This window comes from Gouania willdenowi, chromosome 6, assembly GCF_900634775.1.
Source record: "Gouania willdenowi chromosome 6, fGouWil2.1, whole genome shotgun sequence".
Classification (NCBI taxonomy): domain Eukaryota; kingdom Metazoa; phylum Chordata; class Actinopteri; order Blenniiformes; family Gobiesocidae; genus Gouania; species Gouania willdenowi.
Genome location: NC_041049.1, coordinates 35,061,033 through 35,087,256, shown reverse-complemented (window position 1 = coordinate 35,087,256; position 26,224 = coordinate 35,061,033). Strand labels below are relative to the sequence as shown.

Here is a 26,224-nt window from a genome sequence, read left to right as displayed (position 1 = left end):
CAGGAGTACATGGTGACATAGACGACCTCTGACCCCCGGCTCCTCAGGATCTGATTGGATGTTACGGGGATATTTATTTCGACCTGTTGATGTTTGTTGTTGTTCATTTGAGATCAAAGTGTTTTCGTTCCAATAAAAATGTGACTTTGTTCTGTTTAAAGATAAACTTTTTATTGTTATCAAATACATTTACACATTTGTAAACTTTAAACAACTTTTATCTAAAGCAAAGTTAAACGTCACCGATGAACAAACTTCATTAAAAAAATCGAAATCAAACCCTTTCAAACGCTGTGGGAATAAAAACAAGCAGCTCCATTTCTACACATGACTCAGCAGTTCTTGCCTCAGCTGATCAGCAGCTGGTGAAGGTAAGCCTGGGTGAGGCCCCTGAGCTCCTGGAGGATGTAGTCCTCAGGAAGGGGGAGGCGGCTAAAGCTGGGGGCAAGCTCGGCCAATGGGACGCTAAAGGAGTCCGACTGCAGTGTTAGCACCGCCGTCAGGATGTTGGCTACACGCTTAGCCATCTCTGACACACACACACAGTGAGACAAAACACAAAGTTTAGACTCAAACAAAATGAAGAAGCCATCAGTGTGTGTCACAGTGTGTGTAACCTAAAGGCCAATAATAAAGTGTGACCTCATCTCTCACCTGATTGGGCGAGCCGGTCCCTGGCCGTCCTACAGGGCAGTGATTGGATTCGTCCACAGAGAGACGTCATGTCGCCATGGAGACGCTCCAGCTGGTATGGGGCGTCATCCGTCTGCAGTGATAGGATGTTGTTATATTGTGGTGCGTGTGGGGGGTGCGGCCTCAGTAGTACCTGCTGTAGGTGTGTCAGCGTGTTGATGACAGTGATGTAATCCAGGTACATATGCCCCGCCCTCCCCCAGTCCACAATGGCCGCGCTGCGTTCAGGGACCGACAGACCATGTAGAAACTCCAGCAGGTTCTGGTGCTCCTCGTTGATGATGCAGTCTAAAAGGGGGGGGGGAGTCAGAGGGGGCGTGTGGGTGTGTCTTAGTGATGTCACTAACCTGAGGCCAGGTGCTGGATCAGCAGACGGTGGCACTGGTTCCAGAGTCCGGCCCGGTACAGGTGTTGGACCTGCTGGTGGGGGTCAGACACACTCTGAGCTCGGAGGGCTTTGGCCTCATGGATCCACCAATCAGGGACCAGCAGACGCTCAACCAGGAAGTGTTCCCTCTGCTCCGCCTCCTCACCCAGGGTCACATGACGCCACAGCAGCTCTCGCACCGCTCGCTCACGGTGCCTGAGCGTTAGTATGTAGCGTTAGCATTAGCATGGAGCGTGTTTAGAGTGTGTAACACATGTATAGTGTGCACTATAGTGTGTACTCACGTATTGTGGGGCAGGTGCAGCAGCACAAACACTGCCATGTCCCAGTGTCCTAGTGCCTCCAGCTGAGCAGAGAAACTGCAGTGGAGGAGGGACTGAAGCTCAGAGCTGAGGTGTCTATAGTTGAGCACCTGCAGAATGTTCCATAGGCTCCAGCTCAAACTGAAGTCACAGCGCTGAGACGTAGACGAGCGTGGCTCCAGCAGCGGCACCAGGCTGTACAGTCTGTAGGAGGCACGGGGTCAGATGGAGCAGCAGGTCACATCACATGACCTCACCAAACTGTCACTAAACAGCTTGATCAGGTGGAAGCACACGTCATACTGAGGTCGTCCACCTTCCTCCTCTTCCTCACGCTCCAGGTATGGTGGTAGAGGAGCACATGCATACCTCCCCTCCTCACACGAGCCCTGTGGGTGGAAGGCGTGTCAACACAGACACACGCAGAGACGTACAGACACGCACACACGCAGAGCGAGTGAGGTGCCTCACCTGGAACGCAGCTTCATATCTGCAGAGGGCGTCGTCCACAGAGGCCGTGGGAGGTAGTAGGAACCACAGGTGGACACCAACGCATCTCTTGCAGTCCAGCTCAGCACACACGTTCACCAGGGAGTCTGACGACTGCCACACCTGCAACACCGCACAGGAAACACACAGTGAACACTTTCAAACTAAAAATAAAAGCACAGTTTGTTTTTTCACGGGCCAACTGGTCATGTTATCCTGTGACAGATGTAAAATGTGTGTGCATTAGTCATACAGCTCTCCCTGACAGCAGGCTGAAGAGGCGGAGCCTCTCCTCAGACAGGAAACAGTCTGTGTGCGTCTGGTTCCAGTCACTGAGCTGCAGAGCCAGCAGCTCTCTGGCATGCGGCGCCCCAGCACTCTGAGCCAATAGCAGAGAGAGGCGATGATCTCCTGGTTACATGACACAAGTTTGCCTTAGGTCAAAGATGGAGCAGCGTTTAAATGCCGACACTCACCCTTTCTCTGAGCCACCCCGCACGCCTCAGCTACGAGGTTTCCTGTCAGGAAGCTGAAGACGGCATCCACGTGATGACCCTTTCCCGCCAAGGCCACTTCCTCCTCCACGCGGGGGGCCGCACCCTCAGAGAGCCAGGCTGAGAAGCTCCGCCTCCTATCCAGCTGCTGCTCGTACTCGCCTGTCGTCTACTCTGGATGCTGACGGGCCCCCAGACGCCCCCCACAGGGTGGAACACAGTGTCCACACCTCACACCAGGACCTAAGCACAGCTACACACACACACAATATCATCTTTACGTACGTTTGGCTCCTTTTATTCTGAAAAACTGTCACTTCCTTCTTTGCACTGACAGCTCCTACTCTTTACTCATTACGCTGCGTTCACACCAAATGCGTTTTCAGGACGCTTGTGATCATTGAATACAGATGCTTGTCACCAGCGTCAAAGATGCTTGGGACACGCGTTTAGGGGAGGGGCTTCTCTGTTGCCGGTGGTGTTCATACAATGGATGATATTATGATCAGTTACGTTCATAATTCACACAGTGACTGTGAAGTAGGGCTGTCAAAATTGCTCAAAAATGACGTTCGAATATTCCCTCTTAACCCCGCCCCAATATTCGAATTATTCGAATATCTTTTTTTTTTTTTTTTTAAATTGACAAAAACAAATTATATATCTGGTGGTGCATGTTGTCAATAACGTGCATTAGGTCAATAACAGATCAAATGAATACAAAGAGACATATTAACTACTTGGTTTTTTTTATTCAAGTTAAAACATTTGACAACCTTGAACGTATTATTGCCCGCACCCTCACGCTCTCTGCACATAACCAATTGTAGCAGGCTTCAGAAACATTTTTACAGTATAGAACTGAACGCTCTGAGCAAGCTGCAGTAAACATGGAACTTTTCTACCTACTTTATTAATGAATATCAATTCACTCAAGTACAGTAGCCTACACGTTAGTAATATTTCTGTTTAATGTGAAATAAAATGTGACAACAAATAACTTATACCCTGAGGTTCATAAAAAATAAAGTGCTATTAAACCGAAAAAGGCTACTTACATTCTTGGTGCTTGTATAAAAAAAAGTAAACAAAACTGACTGCGCTATCACTGGCGTCGGGTCAGGCCTCCAGGCCTACAGGTTATTTACCAAAAACACAAGACGGTCCACATTTGAAGGGGCCAGTGCTGATCTCTTTATTTAATATATTCCCAGCAGTGGAAAATACGCGTTCAGAGCGCACTGATGATCCGGGGATGGAAAGATATTTCTTTGCCATCTGAGCGATGTGAGGGTATCTCCCAGAGCTTTCCACCACATGAGAGGATTTTGTTGCGCAGGAATGGGAGATTCTTGTTCATACATCGACATCTTTTTTTGAAGCAGTAGGCTGATGTCCTCCTGATCTGGGTTGTCCGTGCAATACGTGTCTCCGAAGAGACACCCCATAGCAGATAACGCAGTTTTCTCAGCGGGTTGCGTTTGCTGATCACGGGGTTGTTCGCTAGCGGCCTCACTGCCTGTGCCTTTTGCCACATTCACTGGTTTCATCTCCTCCAGAATAGCCACCTGCACCTGCTCCTCTTTCAAATGAACGAGGCGGTGAAAGCGTGGATCCAGGTAACTCGCTTTGTTAAGCAGCATAAATGCGCCTTTTTCCTCACAATAACGCTTCTCCAGATCTGTGGCGATCTTTGTCTTCATTTCTGACAATGCCGGTGGTTCTGGTCCGTCTGGCGTTGCTTTTCCAGTTGTGCGAGCAGAACATATAGTAAAGGCAGCACAGCCGACACTGTTGGATATTTGTTAGTTAAAAGTGCTTCACTTTAAAGGGTTTAAGAGCCTCCTGCTCCTGCAATAAATAAGTAAATATAATGTGTTGATATAATAGGACAGGTTTGCATTTGTCCAGCTTATTAACATGCACACACAGTAAATTAGGGCCATCATTCTCCCTATTTAAAAATATATAATATAAAAATATATATTAGGACAGTTTTGCATTTGTCCAGCCTACTATTGTACATTTCATACACTATGCTTACCTTTTCCATTAGGGACCATTCGCTTGTGATCAGCTCCATTCTTTACAGTTTTTTCTCAAAGATGACAGCAGACACCGCTACTTGCTGCTCCGATCCACGGCAGATCATTTCATAAGTGATGTTCCATCGCGTCGGACAGTCATTAATCATCTTCTCATTTTTTAATCCCAAAAGTTGTTGTTTTTGCTGGAGGAGGTAGCTGTCGGCGGAAGATTTGTTGAAATGTGAGGCCGCCACTTTCAGCCTACTAACGAGGATTTCAATGGCTCTGACCCCGAGCCCTTTATTGTTTATTGTGTGCTCCACACATGATATATCCACTGTTTGAAGATGTCTCTCCACTGCATTGACGTAATTAATGGTATTGTCCATTGTGATGGAAATTACAGATGCCCTTTCTCTGCCAAAAAAGTCCAAGATCTCTTGAATGCATTCACCTACATTTTCTGCAGTGTGGCTTAGCTTAAGCTCTTTTGTTTTTAGCACATTTTTAAGCATTTCCCAGTCATCATTAATCCAGTGGGCCGTTGCTGTAACAGGATGCTGTCGCTAGGGATGTCCACCCATCCGTGGTAAGAGCAACCTGTTTGTCTTTGATTGATTCCTTTATCTTGTCTGAGGTGCTGTTATACACTTCTACGATTCTATTGGCGACTGTTCCACGGCTCGGGATGCGGTACCTCGGTTCCATTTCTTGACAAAACTTCCCGAAGCCTGCCCCATCCACTACACTGATCGGTCTCATGTCCTTACAAATGAACGATGTTAATTTCCGTGTGGTGGCCTCTTGTCGTGTCGCAGACAATGCTCTTGTGGTAGGCGGTGCAAAATAAGTGTCAAGACGTAGCGGTTTAGATGTAGTTCCACACATCATGCCAAGCTCCTTTGGATGCACATTTTCGAGATGTAAACTCATGTTGCTAGTGGTTGAATGGTATGCTAACTGCATTTTACAAAGCTTGCATACTACTTTATCTCACGGATCCACAAATTTACCTTCTACCGAAAAAAAAATCCAAAGTACTTCCAGACATGGCTTTTTAGATGTGATGGGGTTGAAATCACTTTCACTGCTGCGGTTGAGTTGGGCTCTGCACTTTCTGTTCCATATGCACTGTAGGGACCGGACGTCATTCCTGCGACCTGTCTCTGATCCCTCAAGCAGCGCGAGCACAGCAGACAGCTGCGCCTGCTACCCATTGAACTATATAAAAACCTACCGCGGGCGTATTTTTCCCATTATATATATATAATGTTTTTAGTAATATTCGAATATTAATTTTCACGTTCGAATTTTAATATTTTTTTACTATTCGACTATATATTCGAGTTTAGGATATTTGTTGACAGCCCTACTGTGAAGTGGTGGAACATTGTGATGAGAAGGTGTTTCTGGTCAGATGTATTTAGGTGTGACTCAGCGTTTACACTGTGATGTCAGAGGGTTATAGAGAAATGTGGGTGGATCGAGAATAAAGTTTGGAGTTCCTTGATGGACACGCCCCCTCTGACTCCCGTTCATCAGCTCTACATTAACCAGAGAGTGACTTGGCTTTATTTACGCATCGGCGCCGTTTCAGGATTCATCAGAACTGTGATTGGACGAGAGTCTCTTTCAGCTCTACTTCTGTTTCTCCTGTGCCCAGTTTAACGACCTGCTGACCAGCATCAGCAGGTCCACAACTACAGACACTCTTTTCCAGCAGAAGAGTCTGTCCATCTGTCTCTGATTAGTGTGTTTTTTTTTCTTTTTCTCAATATTCTGTTGAAGTCACAGTCTGGGAACGCTCCTGATTGGTCGATATAACCCAAAAGTTCAACAATCCCAACTCCAGCGTCGGCTGCATTGGAAGCGCCGGACGCACGTCTGGGCGAAAAGCTTAAAAACGCGCTGTGCGTGGTTGTGTAATGTACAGTGGACGTGGCTGTATACCGTATGGTGGTCGTGTAACATATGGTGGGCGTGGCCGTGCGTCTCACTCAGCGCTGCGATCCACTCAGCGTACTCGTGCAGAGCCTCCACCCCGGGTTGAGGGCGTAGGAGTGGACAGGAGGCTCCGTCGGGTGTGCTGATGGTGCAGTGCTTCAAGCTGATCTGAAGGGGGTGTTGGACTCCTCCTCCTCTTCTTCTTCTTCTGTGGTCTTTATGAGATGCGGCTGTCCCACCTGGAGCTGTTCCACCGTCACTTTGTACGGACTGTGTGCGAGTCTGTGTGAGAACACAAGGTACACAATTACTTTGTGTGTGTGTGTGTGTCTGTGTGTGTGTGTGTGTGTGTGTGTGTGTGTGTGTGTGTGTGTGTGTCTTCTGGCTCCTGAGTGGATGAAGCTGAAGTCGGTCTTCAATCTGAGGTCCTCCTGGTGTGATGAACCCAGGACGTGTCCACTGTGGACCAGGGTCCAGCTTGGACCTCACTCCACCCTGAAGGAGCGCACCCTAAACAAGCCGCAACAGCGCCCCCTGCCGGATGCACACGGTCAGCATGATAAAGGACAACAAAGATGGCCGCTGGCTCCACCCACCTCCCCCTGAGTGATGGAGTTCTCGATGGGGACGGGCCCGCCCAGCCTCCGAGCACCAACCGTCCTGATTGGAGGATCTGCAACACGAGGCGTGAGAAGGAAGTGTGAAGGCCCCGCCCACTGTAAAGGGGGGCGGGCTGGAGGATGGACACAGATTGAGTGGGACGGACACCTGCAGACACAACACACCTCAGAAGATGTCTGTAGAAGCCCAGCCCCTTCCACAACACTTATTAACATTAATAAGATTCACACTAATGCTGCACCATCAATTTAATCACTAGATGAGACCAGGGTGAAACAGGAAGCTGTAGGAGTCAAAGTCTGTCCTAATATTTCCTCCTATCTCCTTTCCTATCCACTTTTCCTTAACCCTGTGGGTGACGTCACAGGGTTAAGGAAAGGTGTTAGGAGACTTCCTAATGGAGTTAAGGAAAGGACATCACGTTGGTTAGACCAGTGATTCTCAACTGGTGGGTCAGGACCCAAAAGTGGGTCACTGACCTGTATTGGGTGGGTCATGGACAGCTGGTCAAAAATAAATAAATAGAATTTGTCTTTTATTTTGAAAGAAACTTTTCTTTTGACAGGCATGCTCTGAAATGCATGTTGCACAGGAAAATATAGATTTATGTTTTAAAAAATATATATATACATGTGCTTTCAACAGCTATTTTTGAAAAACTAAATTTGGTTGGCTGAATGAATTCTAAAAAAAATTTGGGTCACAATTTAATGTCTGTGGCAAAATGTGGGTCCCAGGGTGAGACCAGTTGAGAACCACTGGTTTAGACAATTAGACGCACTTAACTGGGTGGCGTGATAACAATAATAATATAACATTAATAACAATAAGGTTAGTGACGTCTGTCGTGGTGAAAAAACTACACATTGTCATGCCCTCTACCTCTGGCATCTCCTGAATTGGTCCGTTGGCACCATCTGGTGGTCTCCATGCCTCACTGTCTGGACTACTCACCTCTAATCATCAGGATTGCTTCCAGCTGCGGCGGGGAGTGGTCTCCCCACCTGCAAGTATTCACACCACTACATAAGACACCGGCAGACCACAAACCGACGCCAAACCATAAACATTGCTCACTCTGACCCTCTCCGCCGCTGGGATATCTCCTGCCTCCTTCCCACCTGGAACCACCATCACCTCTGGAATCCCTCAGCTCACTCCACCCTTCAGCCGGTTCTTCCCCACTCCAGTGCCAGGCTCCTTCGTTTCGTCCGCGTTGGCTGCAGCTCGAGCGTCTCTGTGTTCCTGCCCAATTGGGGTTCAGAGGTTTCCTTTGTTATTTTAGCCCATTCTGAGTTTATGCCTTTAGACCTAGGGTTCTGTTTTTTCGTCAGTAGTTTCCTGATCGTTTTTATTTATTCTTAGTATTAGGTCTTCCTCAGTTTGCTCAGCACTTCCTTAGTTTCTCCACCACCCCACTTAGGGCACTGGTAGGTTTTCTGTTGTATTCTGTTTTGTGGAATAAATCAGTTAATTGTATCTGTGCCTCCTGTTGTGCTGTCTGCGCTTGAGCCTCAGTTCCGTCTCGTGACACACATTTCCTAAAATGGACTAAAATCTAATTTCTAACACTTTCCACTGATATGTCATCAATCACAGGTTTGAATATAAATCAAAGGAAAAGAGGTTACCATGGCTACGAGGAACTAAAGGTATACTAAAGAACGTCACATAGAGAATGGTTGATCACACTCACTAATCAACATTAATACAAAATAAGGAGAATTGTATTAAATAGTTCCATTAATGTCAGATATAGACATACATAATGTAGACATACACGTACAACCACACAAAGGGGGCCAAGCCTTCCCGTGCGATTCGGCCCCCAGATTTTGCGGAGCCCCTGAAAGTACGTCACGAAGGAAGACGGGCTCTTGGTGAGCGTCAGGACACAGGCCAACGTGCCATTCGCTGTGAACAGGTGGATATGAAGTTTTGGAAGATGTGATTTAAAGTGTGAAAGTTACAGGCCAAAATGCATTTGCACCCATTAGAGCGCCACCTAGTGGTGCACTTTTTGGTATGGGTGGTCTGTGTGCTCTGTAAATTTCACAGCCCTCACCATAATACTTCAGCTAAAATAAAGGTTTATTTATATGTTATGTAGTAATAAGCCACGCCCACTTTGACCAATCGCGATTTACTTTGAGATACGGTCCCAGGAGTGAACCAAGGTCATACCCACCAAATTTGGTAAATATTGGTTGATAAAAATCGGTTGTGCCATTTAGGAGATATACATTTCTCATAATTGCAGTGCCCCCTAGAGGCCTTTTTTAAAAAAATTTGGCTCATACCCCCACAGTCTCATTGCAACCAAGGATCTAAGAATTGGTGGTGTTAGCAATTATTTTGACCAAGATATGCAACAGTTTGTGTTTTTATAGCTCGCTAGAAAATTTTACTCGTTAATATTTTGCGCATATTTTGCCCGAACAATTTTTTTTGCTAAACTCTAGATCAAATCCAAATGAAGACTCTACGTGACAAGTTTCATGCCGATTGGACAAAACCCCAAGGAGTAATTTGAAAAAGTAGGTTTTTGATATGTAGTGACTTACAAAGAGCAATATGCTGTGGGAGTGGGCGTGGCCTATGCCAGAAAATGCGACTTTATGTAGGGAACATGTGGATATGAATTTTTTGAAGATGTGAATTAAATTGTGAAAGTTAAAGGCCAAAATGTTTTTGCAATTATAGCGCCACCTAGTGGGGCAATTTTTGGTATGGGTGGTCTGTGTGGTCTTCTATATCTATTCAGTGCTTTTCAAGGAATCTGTGAATATGAAGGTTTGAAATTTGCAACAAACGGTGTGGGAGTTATTGGCCAAAACGCGTTGACCTTTGTTATAGCGCCACCTGCTGGCGGATATATGTGAATTTTTGCATCCAAGGTCCCCTGGAGGTTTTGGACCCAACCACCAAAGAGCACCGCCCTACCTTGCAAGGAAAAATAAAAGGTAACAATAATAATCGGAACGATTACAATAGGGTTCCAAGCACCGCTGGTCCTAGGAACCGCATATGCTTACATACGCGGCTCCCTGGCCCCGCGGGCTTGGCCCCCTAATAATAATAATCGGAAGAATTACAATAGGGTTCCTAGCACCGCTGGTCCTAGGAACCACGTATGCTTACATACATGAGACAGGGGGACAGAGAGTAAGAGGAAAGAGTAGCAGAAAAACACGCAGGCCCCCAGCCCAAAGGGCCCCCCAGATGCGCACGGATGGGGCAGAAGAGCAACATCAAACAGCCCAGGGACCACAAGACAACCCGAAAGGGACTCATGCAGAGGCACCCAAAACACCCCGGCAACCCACCCAAGCCGCCCAAGGCCACCCCACAAGCCCATGGAGGTCCAGGTCTACAGTTAGATCAGTGTGTTAGTAAAGAGTGGTGCTGGCAGTCGCTTGCAGGCTAGATCATCAGCCTAAAATCGAAAAATCAAGATTTAATGCAATTAGAAAAGGAGTCCACCGCTCCTCAAAGCAGGTTATTTTATTTTTTCTGAGAGCATCTTTTCCATGGAAATAAATTCTATGAGGATATTTCACCATTGGTTTATGTTTAAGGATTCACTAATATTGTTTTTTTTTTTTTTTTTTTGCTTTGGCGAGTGCCGCAAGGATGGATTGCAATTGGTTTGCTAGAAGATCAAGTATAGTCAGGTCTCCTATCAGACAGATTTGGAGATAGAGGAATCCTGCAGTCCAAAATGGAGGACAGCTTTTCAGTAATTAGAAACTAAAACTGTTGAACAAGGGAACAAAGCCATACGGCATGTAAATGTGAATCAGTTGTTCCCTGGGTTTTTTAGAGTTCTTTTTTTTATTTTGTTGAGATTTTTTTCATATATATAGCCAGTTCGGGAGGTTGATCTATTGGCGTATTTTGTCTCTGTTACTTGTAAGTACTGAAGAAAATTACTTTCATTTAAATTGAATGTTTAGGTTACATTGTTATATGTTCTGAGTTTATCATTTTTGAAGAGGTCTTGGAGATGAATAATTCCGCTCTCTTCCCATGTCTTTAGATAGAGAGGTGTTTTACTGTTTCTAAAGTCGGGGTTGTGGCAGATTGGAGACAGCATGCTAGTTTTTAACTGAACATTCATAATGTCCAGGGCTTTCCACCACGTAGTCAGGGTGGAGGCAATCAGTGGGTTTTTTAAAGCAGTTATGACATTTGAATGTCAGTGATAAAAGGGAGATCAGAGAGTTGAATATGTATGCAGTCTAGCTGTTCTATTTCTAGCCAGGTGTTGTGGTCTTCTTTTGGTTTTAGCCATTCTGTTAAATATAACATTTAGTTTGCTAAGGAATAATGCGTGAAATTGTGGGCTTCTAAACCACCCTCGCTTTTATTTTTTTTCCGGGTTGAAAGGCTTATTTTGGGTTTTTTATTCCTAGCATAGAATTTTGTAATTGCAGAATCTAATCTATTATCATAAAGATTATTTTGTGTTCTGAAATGTATGAGTGGACCCCTTTAATATCAGAATTCTGACGTACAGCTCCTGCAAGATGTTCAACGAATATTGCAAAGAGCAAAGGTGAGAGTGGGCAGCCTTGTCTGGTTCACCTCTGCAGTGTGAAGCTTTGAGATGTGATTTTGTTTGTGGTTTCTGGGGCCTTAGGTTTAGTGTACAGGGTGGAGATCCATTGTATGAATGATTGTCCAAAACCAAATTTGCCAAGGACAGCAAGGAGGAATGACCAGTTGACTCGATCAAATTATTTTTCTGCATCGAGTAACAACATTATTGTTTTCTTTTTAGAGTTCTGTGCCATGTTGATCAAATTTAACAATCTTCTCGCATTGTCTGTGGAGTGTCAATTTTTAATTAATCCTGTCTGCTCTTGGTATCTAATTGACTGTACTACTTTCTCTAACCTGGAAGTGAGTGCTTTGGAAATAATTTTTACGTCTGTTTATAAGTGAGATGGGACAGTAGGTTGAGGGTAGCATGGGGTTTTTGTCTGGTTTTAGTGATAATTTAATGTTCGCTGTATTCATGTGGCCTCCTACGTAACCTTTTTTTTTTTTTTATCTCTGTCACTACTCTAAAAAAAAAGCGGCGCAAACATTGACCAGAAATGTTTTAGGAATTCAGCAGGGAACCCATCTGGACCGGGTGCTTTGTCTGTTGACATGCCATCCAAAGCATTTTGTAGTTCTTGTAAGGTTAATGGTGAGTCTAAGGTGGTATTACTCTGTAAGTTTCTTAAGTTTTTCTTCAACCATTTTTTCAGCTATCTCTTCCTGTTTTTTTCTAGTAAGAAGAGTATGATATAGTCTTCCCTCTGATGACACTGTCATTAAGTAATGAAGTATTAAAGCACCATAGAGAGAATAATTTCTGATTAGAGTCTCACTTCAGGGTGAGGGATATTGGCGCATGATTGCTAATTATTATAGGATGTACTTTAGAGGAAATCGTATGTGCGATGGAATTATTTGAGAAAAAGAAGTCAATTCGGGAGAAGGATTTATACACGGAGAGAAGAAGGTGCATTATTTTTTAGTTGTTTTTTTCAGTCTCCATACATCTCCTATTCCAAGATCTTCCATGTAATTCATTAATACTTTAGCAGATCGAGATGGTTTTGTATTTGGGCACTTACTGGATCTGTCCAATGATGTGTTGAGTGCCAAATTGAAGTCACCTCCGATGATTAAAGATGAGTCTGCAGATAGGTCTGATAACTCCAAAAAACTCTGTGGAAGAAGTCAGGATTGTCATTATTGGGGCATAGAGGTTTAGAATTGTGAAACATTTATTATAGATTACCACTTTGATAATAATATATCTACCCTCTGGGTCTATGGTGGAGTTGATTATGTTAAAGAGTAATCTTTTGTTGAAAAGGACCGAGACTCCTCTTTGCCTGGAATTGAAACACGAATTATATATCTTGTTAAATTTGAGTCTATCAGAGATTTTTCTTCTGATTTAAGTAAGTGAGTTTCTTGAAAGAAGACAATGTCTGCATTTAATCTTGATACATAATCAAAAATCTTAATCTTTTTAGCCTGCGAGCGAATGCCACGCACATTCCAAGATGTTACTGTAAACTGAGACATGGAAAAGAGTGGGGTTTAGTCCATACAAATGTGAGCATAACCGAGAGTCTGTGAGCATTTGTGCACAGCCGTGTTGTGAGAAACTTAGATGCAAGAAAAAAAGAGAAGAAATACTTATCAAGGGGCAGGGTTGAAAAGGTTAGTGAAAAGCACAAACATACAACAACAACCAGTACCAAAAGAATAAGACAAGCAAGGGGTAATTATATGAAGTGTAGGAAGGGGGGGGTGTTGAGTGGATGTGAAAGAAAAAAAAAGGGTCAGGGGATGGAGAAGAAAGAGTTGACATGGGGGTAGAGAGTGTCCTGTGAGACTGTACGCGCCTATACAAGTCTTGCTGAGAACGCATCTGTGACAGTGCTTCACATGATTGCGGACATCCTTCTCCATGTTTTCCCAGAAGAAACACTGGCGGACCAGAGAAAGTGTGCGGGGTTGACCTTGATGACCAGCGTGGTCGTAAACACCTGACAATGCATCTTTCTTCAGGGTCTCAGGCACAACAAACTGGAACCTCTTCTGTTTTGTCAAGGGATCCTTTATGACTCGATAGAGGATTCCATTCAGAAGTGTTAATTTATCCCATTGCTTCAGGACTCTCAGAGTTGGCTGGCTCTCATTGCAACATTCATTTCTGGAAGGTCTATGTTTCCTGTCAACATAATGAGCGACCCTTGAGATGACTGGGTCCCGCTGCTGGTGTGACTGGAGCTCAGCGAAAGACAAGGTAGTCATCACATCCTGGCCAGGAGGTTCCAAGGTGGTGAGGTGGTCAGCCATGGAGGCTCCACGTTGCCTGGGAGCTGAGTCCCACTCGTCCAAAGATGAGAGAAGAGAGGAGACATCATCTTCAGACATTGAGCCTATGATAGCAGCTGAGCGTTTTGCTTGCAAAGGAGATGGGTCTTGCCTTCTCCTCACCGGCAGGCACTTGAGACAGTACAGCACCCAGACCATCAAGCGAAGCATCGGTGGAAAGAATGGAGGGCTTATCAAAGTCTGGGTGTGCCAACACCACACTGTTGAGGAGCACATTTTCCAAATGCTTTCTCACATGCAGGAGTCCAATCCTGAGGAGTCAGTTCTTGGAAGGTGCCAGCTCGTCTCCGACTAAACTGAGACTGAGACTGACTGAGCCTTTAGTCCTCTTCTTCTGTCCTGCAGTCAAGGCGTAGAGTGGCTTTGCGATGGAAGAACAGTCGGGAATGAAATGTTGATAGTAGGTGGGGTGCGATCGTCATCATTCATGAGGTCTTCCTTCATGAAAGCTGAGATGGTCTTCACTTTCAGTTAACTGGCCGGTTTGTGGTCTACTCACACCCTGGAAGAGTGGGATGTCCTCCCCCCAGGTGACACAGGAGCACTACCGGGCAGCTTTCCCCACACCAGATACTCCCCCTGAGGGTCAAGAGTGATTGCCTGCCGGAGCCTGACTGTGTCACCTTTGTCAGGCAATTCAAGACCAGACCAACGAGTGATGCAGCTCAGAAACTGAAGGAACTGCTCACAATCTGGGTCTGAGGTGTTGGAGTGGATGAGCTCCCAGTACTTCTCATCAGCCTTCATTCTCTAAATCATAGGCCTTATGACATTGCTTCCAATGATAAGCTCATCTCTCTGCCCTCTTACAAGAAAAGTAAGTACAATGAATTTGAACCCATAAAGTTCAATTCCTAGGTCACAGATGCAGCTGGGCTGTGTCGTAAGGCCACCACAGCCGATAAAGACCACCTTCCCGGGCTCAGGCTGAGGACTCGGGAGAACACCAGGGGCTCTAAGCTTGGACTCTGCCTCTGCACTGAGCGTGCATGACATGCTCCCTGAATCAAGCATCCCCTTCAAAGTAGGCTGACCCCCTACATACACCGGAGCATAAAACAGTTCACTATTTCTTTCCTCTATGTGAACCCACTGTAATAACCGTTTTGTCACTAGAAACATTACTACAGCAGCTCACATAGATTGATTGTAAGTCTATTTCCTCACTGAGGGTGTCACCAGTGCCGCCCATGTTATCCCTCTCTCTACACAGGCGGGCTATTTTAAATTAGCAGGGGAGGGAGAAGATGGTGGCACAGCTGAGGAAAGGGAAGCCTGCGGGCACTGACTTCTTATGTGACCGGGACTGAAGCAGTTGAGGCACAATCTGTAAAGCCTGCAGTGTGCATGGGTAGAATGGTCCCAGGAACCACAGACTCTACACCCAAAGGGCTCAGAAGCCTGTGGGTTACGGGGTTGTCTACTCTGACGGTGGGCTGATTGACTATTGCCTGGTTGACGGCTGACTGGTCTTTGGTTGGCTACAAAAGAGGCATTGCACAAGGACAGAACAAGGTCAAACATTGCCACAACCTGCTGAACACCAGAGTCAGCGGTAGGGGAGTCAACAGCAGTATGAGTCAAGTTCGAGGCGGCAGAAGGCAGTTGGGACAAAGAAGCAGACTCACATGGGCACACCTCAATGTTGTCTGTCTGGGGCTGATTGCAGGCCATTGCAGAGAGTGACAGAGAGTTAGAAGGGGGCTTTGGCTGGTGTGCTACAAAAGCAGCCTGGGACACGCTTACATCAAGAGGGCTCTGGCCGCAGGCAGACATACCGACCATGTGTTGGGAGTGGGCTGCTGTTAGTCTCATATTTCTCATGTGAGCATCCAGACACTCATGAACCTCAGCTGCAGTCCACTGCTCTGGTGCCTTTAGTTGGAATCCCATGGCAAGTCTGGGATCAGGACAATGATTAATAAACATCAACCCCCTCCTCCACAGATTTACACCGCCTCCGGAGACACTCATCGGCAGCATCGATTGACTAGTTAAGATGAATCCAATATTCTAATGCACTCTCACCAGCATGAGGAATGGTGCTATAGAAGTCCTTCATAGGCAAGTTAGAGAATGACAGCTGACTGAAGATACCTTTCAGTATGTTAAACACAGCTGTGGGCCGGTCGGCTGCACTCAGTTCAGGGCGGCTGCGGAGTGACACCTTCACCACATCCGGAGCTTTGCCTGTTAATCAGGTCAAACATTTCAGCATCAGTGACATATTTCACCCTACTCAGGTAACAACTCATCATGATGAATTCATGTTGGGTGTGGGATACATATGTATGTGTATATACGTATATATGCATATGTGTGTATCCATAAAATGAAGAGTCCGTCCTTAAGACTGCTCTACTGTAAAGTGCCTTGAGATACCATTGGTTATGATTTGGCGCTATACAAATAAAGATTGATTGATTGATGTCCTCCCATTCATGGACAGAAAACACATCAGCATGGTCACCCCTGAAGTAAGGTGGAGGTTTGGTATCTGACTGCACAACAACCTTCAACTGTGGTCTTACAGCATTGCAGGGTGACTGATCTGTAGTGGGGGACTGAGGCTGTACTGTACAAGTCTGGTGCATAGTGTCAAGGCTGGCTGCGATGTTTTCTCCAAGATATGACTTGGGGTCTGACCGGCTAATTGGCGTGGAACTAGCAGTGGTGGTCAAAGGTGGGATAACTGTCTGATCAGCTGTGTATTTGGGAACACTGGGGGACATCATCCAATATCTACCAGCAACCTGTCGGCTCCTACCCCTCCCAAATGTGACATTATGCAATTTTTTTCAATTTTATTTATATTTTTTATTATTATTATTTTCTCCCTTTCCTTTTTTTTTTTTTTTTAGCACTTTAGTAACGGTCAAAGAGTCCGTCAAACAAGCATCCAACCAGACAGCAAACTTTGCAAGTGCCTTTCTCCGCAGCAGCGATGAGCAGGGAGAAGGAGACAGGAACTAGGACTAAGCAGCCTTAACTCGGGGACCGGACGGGCGCTGATCGCGGATGCAACGGGTCGTCACGGCACCAAGTGTAACCAGTCGAGACTCTGCGTTGTGTTTAGAGATGTTTTATTCTGACAGCAGCAGGAACACACACAAATCCTGGCAGCAGCAGGAACACAACACACACAAATCCTCCAGTCAGTTTTCCCCATAAACATGCCCCTCTCACACGGAGATTGTTAACAAAAGCGAAGAGGTAAGGGCGCGGGAAAACAAGACATAGGCGGAAGTGCTACATTAAAAACTGAACGTGGGGATACACACATAAATTAAGGCTCCACATACTGATTTGGAGGCCCAAATTGTCAGGAATGAACTAATAAAAAGAAATTTACTTAAAATGACAGATTTTGTGTAATTATAACAAAATATTTGACAAGCATACATAATTGACCCTGTTACATATATATACATTTTAAATTATTATTGTTTTTTTTTTGTGTGTGTTTTTATAACATTCATATACACACATATATAAATATGAATTTGGCAATGATAGGGCGTGAATGATTACCTCTGTTCTGACCGAGACGATGGACACGTTGATGTTTTTCACGGTTTCTGACGGGATTTTAACTGCAGACGACATGAAGTTTTTCAGCAGAGCCTCTGGGTCGTCGTTGGGGGTTCTTGATTGCATGAGAATATCACGTTGTCTCGCATACTACGAGATTGTATATCCAGGACTGTCTCTTTAGGATGCTTGTTTTCATTTTTCAGCGCTTTCGGGGTCACCGCAGATAAAGCTGAAAGGATATCGTGATTTACTTTTTGTAAGTCCTGAATTTGTTAGTAGGCAAATTCCAGGCTGGTCTTCTTTTCTTGAAAGTCTTGGTGCAGTAAATCGACCACACCTAGCCTCTTATTGATGGATTTTAGGACCTCTGTGTGAGACTCTGCCTCCAGATCTGACGTGTCCGTCAAAGATTCATTCTTTCGGCGTTTTGCAGACTTACCTGACGTGCTCGCGGCTTTCGGTCTAGTTTCCATCACATACTCGGCGTAATATGGGTCGATGAATTCTTCGAGGTCCTCCACTCTGGCTGGTGAGAGGGCATGTGGTCGGCTCTCGTTTGTGGCGTGGATTTACCGGAAAGAAGCGTTAATATGTGCAAGTAAACAGAGTTGGTACACTAGTCAAGGCAGCGAGCCGGCATGTTGAATTTTCACCGACTGTCACGTGACTCTCAGAACATCTTGCGTGACTAACCTCTCTCCCGTCTCTCCTTCCGTCTACCGCTCTCCTTCCGTCTACCTAATTTTAAGTTTACGGCCCTCTCAATAATGAGCGCGGTATTGAGCGCGTTACTTTTGGTTCCAGGTTTATGACGTCACTGTGTTGCAGTTTGTTTGGGTTTAAAAAAAAAACCAAAGTCAAAATTTAAAACGTTTTTGTACTGATAAAAGTTATTTAAGTTAATATTTCATGGTTATTTAAAATTATCCCCGTGATCCCAAACTTCCTTTAAATCGCGAGTGACGGAGTCCACTTCCTCAAAAAAAAAAAAAAAAAGTACACTTCCTTTTCCGTCTCCATCTCTGTACCTGCCATGTTGTTGTCGCGTCTCAAAAACGGAAGCTCTCTGAATAAGTCATTTGAAACCGTCAGCAACTGGTGAGTCCTATACCGACAAGTTTCCCATTGTTTAAACCATATACCATATAACTGTCCGTGTAATTGCTCACTAACATGCCGTTTCACTATAGTCGGTATTGAACTCAACCCGTTCAATACCCCATCTGCAAAACTGCAGAATCTCGGTGTTGCCACGCATGGAAGTTAAGCTCTGACCACTTGGTTCAAAGGTAAACAATGATTTTTGTTTTTAAAAAATTTACATTTTGTTTTGCGCAGATTTGTTGTTTTTCTGATTGGCGTTACAATACCTATGGAGTTTTGTTATCAGAGTCTCAAACATTTCACAGGAACACACACACACATGGTATTTATTTATAATAAAAATATACTAAATGAGTAAAAAAAACTAAAAACTCAACAATATTTATACAAAAACCACACAAAATGACTCCAGAATCACAAGACAATGGCAAAAACAATTATACAAAAAATGCACAAAAAGACAACTGAAAGAAAAAAATATATGATGATGACTCCAAAAAACATACATTACAGAAAAATACAACAAAAATATGAAAATGGCTCAAAATACACAAAATTAAATATTTAAACAAAAAATACACAAAATGACTCCAGAATCACACTGCACATTGCAATGGCAACAAAAGTAAAGTAACAAAAATAAAATGCACAAAAATACAACAGAAAGATACAAAAATACACATGATTCCAAAAAACTTACATTACAGAAAAATACACCAAACGAAAAAAATATAAAAATGGGTAAAAAAAAACAACACATTTATCATGCGCATGTCTCATAAAATTAAACCAGAGAAATCGCACATGCTATTTTACTTTGCACCTGCAAATATACACCTTTATAATGTTACAGAGTATTTTATTATTAGTATGCCCATAATTGACAACTCTACTTAAGCTCCCACTATACAAATACATACTTCCGACGGGCACTGTACTAGTACTTATTAAACAGTAGAGTTCTGATAAACTTGGGTTTGTTCAGACGTGCTTGGTAGAATGCGACTCGCGTCGCGTCTCTCCTTGTGGGATTTTTTTTTTTTTTTTTTTAATCGTCAGATGCTCGAGCCAGTTTTTTTCACTTCACTGAGTATCTGACACTTTCTTGCTGTATTTCATAAAACAAATAAAAGTAGTAGTGGTTGTTTGGTATAAAACAAATTTATTAAGCTATACACACACATACACTCTCTCTCTCTCCCACCTTCTCCCTCTCTCTGCCGGTTGTCTGAGTTTTTTTTTTTTTTTTCAAACACGCACGCACACCTGGTGTGGATATTTAATATTTAATTGTTTATGAATAAATGTAACTATAATTAGGAAATAAAACTATTTTTTATTCCTTCTTTGCAGGAAAAAACGGTCAAAGATGTTCACGCAGATGTTCTTCCATGGAACAGTCGGGGACACGGTTCATGCAGCAGAACCAGCTGGACCAGGACCACGTCCATGGTTCATAACCTCCAGTTCATGGTGAACTCCACAGCAGTTGGACTGGTGTTAATTCTGGAGCAGATAGAGGCAGGCTTTGTCCATTTGCATTAGAAAACCCAAAATCCTTTTTTAGGAAATGTATATATACAGTGGCGGCTGGTGAAAAATATTCTGGTAGGGCTGGGCCATATCAAGTCAAAAGTCAGTTTCAGTAACCATCTTGTTACAACTGAACATAAATAGCAGGATATCAGTGCTCTGTGAAATAATAATATTTTAATTCCAATATTCATAACTTGAGGCAACATATTGCAAAACCACAATCTTGGCAATAAATCACTTTACTTACTACTCATTTTTACCATTTCATTTACAGCTGAGCACATGAAACAGTGCTTAGTGGTAAATCGGTCAACTTTATCCAAAGAAAAATGTGGTCAAGGGAATTAATGTGTGTCTTTTCTGTTGAAGAGTACTTTGTATGAATATGAAACTGGCCTGGACAAAAATTATGGTAACCTTAAAGCACCTGACTGCTCCCCTCTGGCTCCCGACTAGCTGTTCTCCCAGCCACAAAAAATAGATATAAGTTCACCTTTGTGCCCCTCTTCATCAGGACTTTAAACACAGAGGAGATAAGGAGGTAACCAGGATAAACTGCTGCTTTTGTCTCTGCCTGTGCATCTATTTATTTATTTTAATTATTAGGCAGTGGGCTACTTCCCCTGACGTTGTGCTCTGTAAACAACACACATTTGCTTCTAAAGTCATTGCTGCTCTCACCTCTTATGTTGTTTTATGGTGTATGTTATGTTGTGTTTGTGGTTAAGACTGATGTCTCTTGTCTGCTGCAAATCAAATTGCCCTTCAATGGACAAACTGCTAAAGTGGAAGTGAAAGTGCAGTGATTGGCTCAACAACAACATTGTGCAACAAAATATCAAGTTAAGATTAATTTAAGGGTACCATCCTCTGTGTGTGTGTGTGTGTGTGTGTGTGTGTGTGTGTGTGTGTGCGTGTGTGCGTGTGTGCGTGCGTGCGTGCGTGCGTGCGTCTTGTTTTGATGTTAGGCTGATCTGGGCCTCGCTGTTTTATCCTTAGTTTTTCCACCAATGTTCTCCACTCAAAGAGATTTTGAAGAAGAGACCCTATAACTTTACTCCCTGCGTCATCCATCATAGTTGTCATTGTCATTGTTATCACATCAACGTACTTCTTATTATTATTTTTGAAATTCTGGCAGACCTGTGGAGGGCAGCAAAGGCTCGTTGCTGCCCTCCACAGGTCCCGTGTTTCCCCACACCATAGGCACACTTATAGTAGCTTGCCACTTGGGCGATATCTTCATTGTCCAAGTAACATCAGATTCGACGTTGACACTGGTTGGATATTCCTGTTGCTATGTCGAATCTCTTGACGGTGATTGGCTGCTCTGCTACACTGGCTGGGCAATTGTTCTATCGCCCAAGTGACTCAGCAGATACGAGCAGGAAGCTGCAGGAAACCATTTTCCCACAAAATTACAATTTATATTTTGTATATAACATGTCATTGAGAATTTAAACACACATGGTGTTCAAAATAATGGTTTATTGTTTATTTAAAAAATGCTTATTTTTAAAAAGAAAAATCAAAAGCACTATATATATATATATATATATATATATATATATATATTTATTTATTTTTTTTTTCACATGGTGTAAATAAAGTTATTTATTCTGTATTCTACAAGGACTTTGTTCATTGTTTAATGCCTACTTATAAGCATGCACATTTATTTATTTTTTTTCAGATAATGTAATTGCTCTTTACATCCACACATTCTGAGTTTAAGACATCAGCATATGTTATTTTTTGCCCCAAGATACAAACTTAACCACAGCACAAACTATTAGGTTTGTATTTTTTATTTTGATATATTTATAGGAATGTAAAGTTCATGCAATACTTACCTAAAGAATAGGACATTTAAATAGAATCATGCAAATGAGATTTCCTCAAATCAAACAATTTATTGAAACAAATCAAACAGCAACAGTGGGTATAAAACAAATGTGGGAGTCAATAAGGTGTCATGTGTCCTTGATCATTAATAACGGCATCAGCACAAGTTGAACAGCATGATGAAGAGGACACACAAACATATGTTTATTTAAATACAACAGTATCACTCCAGTCAAACACAGTAGGTCCTTGGTCCAAATGAAGATGGATGGAATGACATCAGGGCACATAATTTCGACACATACTGTACGCACTGATATTCTGGTCCTAGTGAGTCCCAGCAGCAGCACGATGACAGACATGCACAGGCAGTCAGCCTTAACAGCATCTATAATGATAAACACATGAAAACCAATGTATTGCCTTCATCTGCTCTACTCATGCGACCATAGTTGAAGCTGGGTAGCTTAGCAAAGGCTAACACTAACACGGTCATTGTTAAGAAATAAAACATATTTGATAATTACCAAACATTGCAGATTCCTGCTACACCAATGAAGATGGGTAGAGTTGTTTGGCTGAATATTTAAATAAGATAGAATAGCATAGATACGATGTCAACAAAGACGTCAAAGTATGGGCTTCATTATGGCACAAGTGCTCATGGGTAAACTGCTATGTAATTAGTGACGTACTGATGTTATACAGTGACGCAAGGATGTGGCTCTAACTTGCTGCTTTTGCGGTGGAAAACAAAACCGGTTCTTCAGCTAAAAAGAGTAGCTCTCGCTTAGCTTCAAATGAAAACTTCTTGTTCTTGGTGGAAGTTGACACATTGTGAGCCTGAAGTTTAAGTTAACAATAAGAAATGAATGCTTGGCTAATTAACTAATTCAAGCTTTACACAAATCTTCAGTTTCAGAGCAAAAAGCTGAGAAAAAAGCCTTTTTCTAAAAAACCCTGTCAGTGACTTTAAAACTTTTTTTTTTTTGCTTTAGTGGCAACTCTAACATCTGAATATTGTTTCCTTATATATATGTATATAAAAAACAACACCGAGATCAGGCTTTTGATGGCAAAATTATAATTTTTTTGCTATCTGGGTCAGAGTTGAATGGATTTCTTACTGTATTTTGGCGTTCCTCCAAGTTTTTCTCCCGTCAGTCTGCACACATGCAATTTCCTCTTCCTCCCGGACATGCAGAGTGTCACTGCGTTCCCCGTTTTTTTTATTGTTTTATCTCACCATTGCCACACTATCCATGAGTTCCACACATGCTCTGGTCGAGTGTGCGCTGCTATGCGCTGTTACAACGTCAAACTCTCATACTTAGCGCCATTTTTTGTCTCGTAAACGCCTTTCCTCCTCTCCTTCTTAGCTCTGCTGAGCACGAATGATCTCTCATCCAAAGGTGCGCTGCTATCTCCTACATGTCACCTATTATTTTGCTATCTCGCTCACTGGCTGGGGGTGTTTTGTATCCCCCCTCCTCCCAACAAGCAGCGATGACCCGTTTGGCCCGGTTAGTTGATGGTATTATCTCACCATCGCAACATTATCAATAATCTACTCATGACCATACATGTTCTGTGTTAGTATGTGGAGCTGTGAGCTGCTGGATACAGCACAATTTCACTCTGTAGCGCCATAATCTCACTCGTTCCTGCTTCTTCCTCTTTGGCTGGGTAGCATCAGTGGCTAATCTCTCATCTAAAGGTGTACTGCTGCCATCTTCAGGGAACAGTTGGTCACTACCACACCCCACAGTTTAGATATTGATGAGGAACCTCCGCCAGGGTGTTTTCTAGTTATCCCCGTGAAAAAACGTAAATGACGAGTTATCTTGTCAATGGCACTGAGTGAGTTAAAAGAAATAACCAGCCAAAAAGCAGACTGCAGCTAATGCTCATCAAACTAGGAAGGGAGCCAGCATACGAGTGGACGTGAATCTGCTCCTGTTTTGCAAATAATAGCCAAAGACCCAGCTAAAAAGCAGACTGCAGCTAATATTAGCAAACATACGGCTACCGGTCACATTCAACCCGCTGATGAAGACGCATTTGGAAGGGTCGACGTGAGTGAAGAGCCTCCAACTAAAATGAGAATTTCAAGGTTGAAGCCATACAAAGACTATTTATGAACTATGGTTTTAATAATTGTTCCAATCCCAACCAAGAACCATGGCCCATGTGTGTGTTATCTGCAGTGAAAAACTTGGAAATGAGAGTTTGAAGCCTACCAACTAAAGACATTTGGAAACATTGCATTGTGAGTTGGCAAATAAACCACTACACTTCTTTAAAAGGAAGGCACACGAGATTAAATCATCGGCTCAAATCCTTCATAGAAATGTGACATTAACTGACAAAGCACAGCTAGCTTCATACAAGGTTTCTAACTATGTAGCCACAGAGAAACAGCCCCACTCTGTTGCAGAGAAATTGGTCCTGCCTGCCACAATGGACATGGTTAGCACAATTATTGATGAAAAGTCAGCATAAGTTTTTAAAGGATATCCCCCTGAGTAACAACACTGTTTCCGATAGAATTCATGATATTTCAGACAACCTGGAGGAGCAGCTTATTTCAAGACTAAAGACAGCAGGGGATTTCACCATCCAGCTTGATGAGAGCACTGAGGTATCTGATTCAGCAACTTTGTTGGTTCTCATAAGGTACGTGTGGGAAAATTAATTTGTGGAGGACTAATTAGTTTTTCAATGTCTAGCCTGCTTGACTGAAACTAACCAACCATTTGATGAAACCACAGACATTTCAGAAGTATAATCACCTGTGATTGGACAGAAAGTCCTTCACTCATTAGTCACCGTTGGGACCTATTGGGTTCTGTATTGTTAATGCAACAAAATATTGGCCACGTTTACATGGAAGCTTTAAATCCTCTTTAAACCGGAACAAAAGTTAATTCCTCTTTAACCTGACCTTGTAAACGCATAATTCCTAATGCTAATTTAATTCCGAATTAAAGTTAATTCCATATTAGGTGGGTGGTTTATTCTGTTTTTAATTCGTAATTGGATAATTCCTCTTTCTTGTAAACACTTAACCTGGTTAAAACCGCTCTAAGTTTATTCAGATCATTTTACGCTTGCGCAACTTCTGGCGATGACGCGCTGGTGATGACATAATCCAAGATGGCGGCGGCCCGGACTCCATCCTAGAATATTTAATATGAGCCTTAAAAGACATGGATATAATGAAAAGTGTGGATGAATGGAGGCATAAACATGCAGACTTTCACACGGACTTATTAAACACACACAGACTTATTAAACACACACGGACCTCGGTAACCGCGGTAAACGGAACAGGCTTCACCGGACGGCTGGCACTAGGACCCGGGGGCGGAGTCAATGTGTCCCCGTACTGCACGTATAATTACCGGTGATTAGTTCCCATCTCCTTCTGCTTCGCGGTCCAAACTGAAACCGTGTGTTTATGTCGAGCTGCTGATTCAAAACTACAATCAAAATAAAGGTGAAAACAGTTTTCATGTGTGGTGTTCTGAGTTATAGCCAACAATTAAAGGTTTGTTGTGAGTTTTTCCTGATAGACGTGATACGTCACATTCTCCCCCTGTCCAATCAGAGCCTTCCAAACCCCTAGACCTAAAGCAGAATTATCTAAAGACAAATAAACCAGTTTTCCATGTAAACCTTGTTTGGGAATTACTATTTCTATGTAAACACGAAGCAGAACACTTTAATTCCGAACGATGTCATTCCGAATAAATAACTCCGAGTTAAAAAAACATGTAACCGTGGCCAGTATGTGTCAGCCATTTTGTTTTGTTTTTCCCTCCAAAATGTCACTAGCGTTATTCACATAGTACAAACATAATAGGAATAGATTAAGCTCTACTTGGCTCTGTGCACATGCTCTGTGTAACACCTGTTCTGATGTCATTAAAAATCTGACCCTCTTCCTCCTCTGTCTGCTGCACCTTTCATGGCTTCTGCTTGAGCCCAAAGGTCTGAATGACTAAATCTGAAGTTCTTCCAGACTGTCTCATAGTATGTCTTACATGCCACTGGGAAAAAGAAAGGCAACAGACATAAATATATAAAATAACACCACAAACAACAAAACAGATTTTTTTTCCAGATTAAAGTTACTTACATATAAAGACTCCAGTGTCCACTCCACACATGTCTGTACTTGCAATGAGAGTTTCCATCAAATACAAGGTCACAGTCGAATTGTGGGGCAAACTCAGTCTGTCACAACAAATAACAAATAGTGTCAGGTCAGATACATTTACATTTACTTATACTTTCTTTTTTCTTAAAATCTTACCCTTGTATGTGATCATAACG

General features: G+C 43.2%; 1 pseudogene; it reads right to left on the bottom strand.

Moving 5' to 3' along the window:
- Window positions 1–259: 259 nt before the first annotated feature.
- LOC114464215 (nuclear pore complex protein Nup98-Nup96-like) overlaps window positions 260–26,224 on the bottom strand; it is a 66,359-nt pseudogene continuing 40,394 nt past the window's right edge.